This window comes from Pristiophorus japonicus, chromosome 12 (genome assembly GCF_044704955.1).
Source record: "Pristiophorus japonicus isolate sPriJap1 chromosome 12, sPriJap1.hap1, whole genome shotgun sequence".
NCBI lineage: Eukaryota > Metazoa > Chordata > Chondrichthyes > Pristiophoridae > Pristiophorus > Pristiophorus japonicus.
The window spans coordinates 171,529,597-171,535,797 of NC_091988.1; positions in this window are offsets into that span (position 1 = coordinate 171,529,597).

Here is a 6,201-nt window from a genome sequence, read left to right on the forward strand (position 1 = left end):
AAAATTGGTTTGACTTCTTTGAAAACCCAAACTATTGGTTGAGGTCTGGAACGATATAGTTGCTGAGCCGTGCAGGAGATTTCACCCTGCAACAATTTACATTATTATAATTTTCTTTTAAATATAAAGACATTTTGTAGTCTAAGCCATTATATTTTGGTCTCCTTTTAAGTCCAATTTCAGGAGCCCAGATTCAGACTTTAAGGACCAACATACAATGGCTTTAAAAGGCCTTTGAGGTTTTCCAGTGTAAAATGGGTTAAATATTTTTATTAAAATGAACTCCCAGTTCACTCATTTTTTCATTAATTGAACACAAAGTACAATACAGTATGTGTATATAGTATTAAAGATGTGTGTCTCGCATGCACTCTGTTGTTATCACACTTAATTCTTGTGTCACAATTTTGTCACTTCTTGCAATATGACCAAGTGTACCACCTTGGACTATTTTTAAATTAAATGCTTAACGATTGTATAGGTTTCTATAATTATCATTAACTTGCCCTTCTAACGTCCCACCACTAGGTTATATTGCTACTCCCCTAAAGTCTGTCTCATGTTCATTCATCTAGGTAATACAGGCAAGTTTTAGGATTTTAATTTCACATTCCCATACGTTTTATTGGCCTTCTCCTGCTGCCACCGCACCCATCTATCTCCTGGGCCAAAGCCTCCGGCTTCATTTCATCTCTTTGGCCAGGCTACTGCCTCATATTCCCTCATCCACTTCGTGCTTGTCCCAAGCCAGCAGCTTCATGCCCCTTTTCATCCCTGTCTAGTCACTGCATCTCACACTCACTTCCTATTTATACCAGAGTTCAAGCCTCCTGCCCCCCCACACCCACTTCATCTGTGCCAGGCAGCTGCTGCTTCCCAGCTGGTGCCTAATCTTTGTGGTTTTCAGTGGCACTTGATTTTTTTTCAAAACACTATTAGCAGTATATATACCTGCTGCTGTGCCTGCACAGATGCAAAGGGTTTATTACTTTAAAAAACTTTGGGGGTGGATAAGGATGAAGCGGTGGATAAGGATGGAGGAAGCTAAGTGATCAATGGGCAATTAAGTGAGAATTGGCACTTGGGAGCATGTGGTGGTTATTGGTAGATTATAGGAAGAAGCAGGTGGGAGATGAACAGCAGCAGCAGGGAAGAGAAGCAAAAAATGCAGGAGACAGAGAAGGTGGGAGGAAAATTGCAAAGGATATGGGAATGAGGTAAAAACAGAGGGGCAGTAGCAGATGCAGACTTCAGCAGCACCCTTCCCTGCCTTGACTCCCAAAAGGACAGGAGAAAGGAAGGAGTGTCAAGCAGAAGAGCAGTAAAGGGAAAAGGAGAAAAAAATACCTAAATTTACATAGCACCTTTCACTACCGCAGGACATCCCAAAGCGCTTTACAGCCAATGAAGTACTTCTGAAGCAATGTAGGAAATGTGGCAGCCAATTGCACACAGCAAAGTCCCACAAACAGCAATGTGACAAATGATCAGATAATCTGTATTTTTCTTCTATTGATTTTTTTTTACAACGGGAGAACGCCCCTACTCGTCTTCAAAATAGCGCCACGGATCTTTTACGTCCACCTGAGAGCAGACATTGGTTTAACGTCTCATCTGAAAGACAGCACCTCGATAGCGCAGCACTTCCATCAGTACTGCACTGGAGTGTCAACGTAGATTTTTGTGCTCAAGTCTCCGGAGTGGGACTTTAGTTCACAACCTTCTAACTCAGAGGCAAGGGTGCTACCCACTAAGCCACGGCTGACAGAACAGAAAAACAGAATGAGAAACAATGACGGGTAACAGATACTGACTTACTGTTCACAAAATATTATACACACATATTTGTATTTATCTCAAACGCACTGGTCGATCTCCCGTGGCTTTAGAGTCAAGACAAAATTCAGTTTTCAGTTGATGTAATGTTTGACACTGGAGGAAATAATTGAATAGCACAAGCCCACTTTTAAAGTCATATTCTGTCATTTTTTTATATATATTAATTATATATTTCTATGTCCACATTTATAATGGAACCTGCCGATGTAAACTTGTAATGGTGTAATTATACCCTCCCGTCAGTGATGCTGCTGCAGTGTCTCCACTGGCGGGAGGGTGTAATTACAGCACGACTAGTTCAAAATCTCAAGCCTTTGTTAGTTAGTCCCCAGCACACTTATGTCTATGTTCCACCAATAAACAATTTATTCTCCCAAACTGGACAGGAATAGTAATATGCATAACTAATAAGAGTCAATTTATTGGGGGTTTGCCATAAATGAAGGTTACATTATTTGTAAACGACTGTCAAAACTGTATTTTATAGTGCTTTTGGGGAGGGTGCTAATCTGTGGAATCTAAAAACGACCCCACAGCATTATGAAAAACTGAGTAACTTACAAAACTGGATTTATTTTTAAAAATCAAATTAGATGACTAATGTAAACTCCAGATTAATCAGAAAAGTACTTCATTTATTTCATGATACATAAACAAGAACCTCTTTATGGGCCACACTCCAATTTTCTTGTTTCCCTGCCATTGGCTTCCATTCCCTCCTAGGCAGAACTAAATGCTGTAGCCAATGTTTGTTTTGGCACAAGATGATGGTCATGCTGTTCTCAAGCTGACCACGCTATCACACCATATTTGATTAACATCTGTTAAACAGTGACAAGGAATTAAAGAAATCAGATATTTCTATTGAAGTGCAATTGCAACAGATAGGGGTTCTTTTACCTTATTTTGCTTACTATTGAGTAGTTTAAACGTATGAATGATGCATAATTGATCCACTTGTGCAATCTGCATTTTAAAATATCTCTAGGAGACAAAATATGGAAGGCAGTGAATTCCTGGGGAAGCCGGCAACAAAAATAGTTGTTTCAGTAGGCCTGCTTAAAAACACCTTCCCTGTCCCAGCAAACATAGATAATGGTCTTCAAGTTAAAATAGCTGTATTGTAAATGGAGCAATACAAAAGAAAAAAAATCGGAGCAATTTTAGGATGCGAAAATACATCAACTCCAACCAAACAGTTCAAAAACCCCTCAAATTATTCATAATTGTGAAGACACCTGGAAATTGATGTTCAGCTGAATTCACTATTAAAATGGAAGGCAGAAGCGAGACCTTGGATGCACCAGAGTGTGAAAGATAAAAAGCATGATTTTGATCGTTCTTTTGTTTTAGCAATGGTCTACAGAAGTGAAGGTGAATCTTGATATCACATTCAATTTGTGGCAAGGAAGCAATAGTACTAGTTTAAATTTTCAAACTAATTCTACACTATCCCAGTGATAGATTACTTACTTGCATGCGTCAGGAGTGGAGCCTCGCCTGCCGACAGTGCATATTGGTATGATATAACCCATGGTTAATTAAAACTAACACGGACAAAAAATTCTGACTGCATGCATGCATGTTCCTCACGTGCTGTTGGCAGGTAAGGCTGTGTATTGGGAATGCACAAGCAGATTTATCCCTATATTCCTTAAAAAAATAAAAGCACTATTGCTATTTTGCAGAACATAGTTTAGTATAGACATAAAATAGATGTTCCCTGAACCACTCCTCAAAGTGTTAATTTCTTGCTGGTACAGTGGTTCTTACAAGAATTCAGTTGCCCTCTAGTCTAAGTGGCCATTCTTCATGAGCCTTGATGGTGTTTATCCCTGGGAATTGTGGGGAGGGGGTTGGCGGCAGGGGTTAATTGCAGCCAAGCCATATCCCATCATTATTGTATACCCACACTTGCCTGCATTGGTCTCTGGACAGCAATCAGTAGTTGGAATCTTGGTCAATTTTCTCCATCTTAACCCAGGGCTACCAGCCATCCCACCAAGATACCTAATTCAGCAATGACCAGGGATCAGATGCAGCACTTTTCCTGGTTTGTATGGCTCAGCTGTTCAATATACCCGGTGTATCAGACACAGCAACAAAATACATTTTTTAAATCTCAAGTATCACTAGCTATTTTGAAAATTTTCAACAACACAGTATTTTGCAGACCTATCACATTATGCTGGCAGGTTTAGTTGGTGTGCTCACTCAGCCACACTGATTTTCTTACTTCCTTTGCAGCATTTTTTTTAAGCCTTTGTATTACTGTATAAGAATGCTGCATACATACAGGTAGGGAATAAATGACATTAAATCTTCAAACAGCAAAGTCAATATTTTAGATTTAGACATTACAGTTTTTCTTGCAGTATAAATGATTTTGGTTATATTTAAAATCATTTTCTCAAAATATTGATTTTATTGCATTGAACAGTACTTTACCATTATTAGTAAGTTATGAACCATGATTTAGGAAACCTCCTGCAATTTCTCACCAAAGTGGCAACTTCATAGACAGGTTGATTGATGAAGGGTAAACACCAGTACTTTAAAACATACTGCTGATTAAAATGGAATGACATACAAGTAACTCCTGAATCTTCCACGATGAAGTTATTTCCTCCACAACCACTACAATTTTCAGCACTTTTTTGTACATTGGGTTAAAATCTTGTGCAGGTTAAACTTCCCTTATCCGGAACGCTCAGGACCTGGCCTGTTCCAACCAAGGAATTTTTCCGGACGAGGGGTGGTCACGTTAAATTGGATGGTACAGGTACTGAGCAAGGGGATATCGGGGCTGGCTGGCTTGGGGTTGGGAGTGCGTCAGAGAGATCATTGGGAGGGTATCAGGCCAGCGATTGCAGGAGTCGGCAGCGAGGAAGGACTTCAATGTGTTCATGTCGGAGTTCTGCGCATGTGCCATCCGGTGGTTGGGAATGGTTCAAGACGAGGGGTGGTTCTGGATAAGGAAGGTTCAACCTGTATGTTTTTGGGTTTGCTTCAAACACGAATTGTATAAGAAGTCTACATTTCATTATAACTACAATTTATGGCATTCTGAAATTTTGAATCAGAAATATCACTTCCATTTTACTCTACAATACAGATCACATTTCATACACTTCTGGAACTGAAGGAGAGGATAACTTCCTGCACTAGAATGGAAAGACATGGAAAAAAAAGGACAGGACTGGGTTTACTGGCAAGACTAATTTCTGTATCTATCTTTAACTGTTGCTGTAATACAAAACTATTTAACTTCAGATTTCAGACCAGTTAAGTTCTGGTCAGCATATTAGGTGGCATAAGAGATAGCCAAATACAATGGGGACAAATGTCTCATAAATTTGATTCCTTTTACTAATTGAACATAACTTGTGGAATTTGTACGATGGTGCTAATGTTCAAGCCTTCCTACCACTTACCACATGCTGTAACATGATTTAGCAAGGAAACAAAAGACCAAATATTTTGAATAGGTACTCAAGGTGGGGAAATACACATCAGAAAATCACATTTCAATGGAATATAGTGGCTGGGAATCCACAATTTCCATATGCCAGCACATGAGCACACATCGGGAAATCGGGGTGAGGCTCTTTGCTCACAACACATCCTGACCACATTTTATATTATATCTTGGTAATGGAATAGGGCTTTGTCACCCAATTCGAAGATCTTAAAGGTGCTAATTGTACAGAGTTAAGAAGCAAGAAAGGGATTTTGTCTGTAGCCTGCCAACTATGGCTACAATATTCCAACACTGGACAGATAATAGGTTTTGTATACAATAAACTACTTGCTGTGACAAGTAGCATCAAACTTTAAAGATTCACTCTCCATCCATCGTTTTCAAACATCTTCATTACTCATTTTCCCCAAAGAACTAAATTTATACTTCACAGCAAAAGTGAATGGGTATCATCATTTAAACTTTCTCAAGAGTTTCTGGGACTTCCACCCCCTCCCCCTCCCATTTGTGCATCGATTGTGTGTATCTGGTTGCAGGGAGACATAAGTGTTTCTCTAAACAGCATATCTCTATGTAAAGAACATCAACAATAATGCTATTTTTGGTTGCAATCACAAACAAGGAAGTTTGCCCATGGAATCAACCTTGGTGTATCCTGCATTGGTTGTAAGCCAACCAATAGTCATTCAAAATGAGATTGTGTTCTAGTCTACAAGTCCCAAGTCTTAATATTGAAATAGGTTCATTTTATAAGATTGCTGGAACTTACAGATGATTTTTAAAAATATAGTAACAGAGATTCAGTCATCAATTACAGTTGTACACACATGCATATACTACATAATTCTGGTAAAAAGTTGCCACGATGACTATAACCAGTG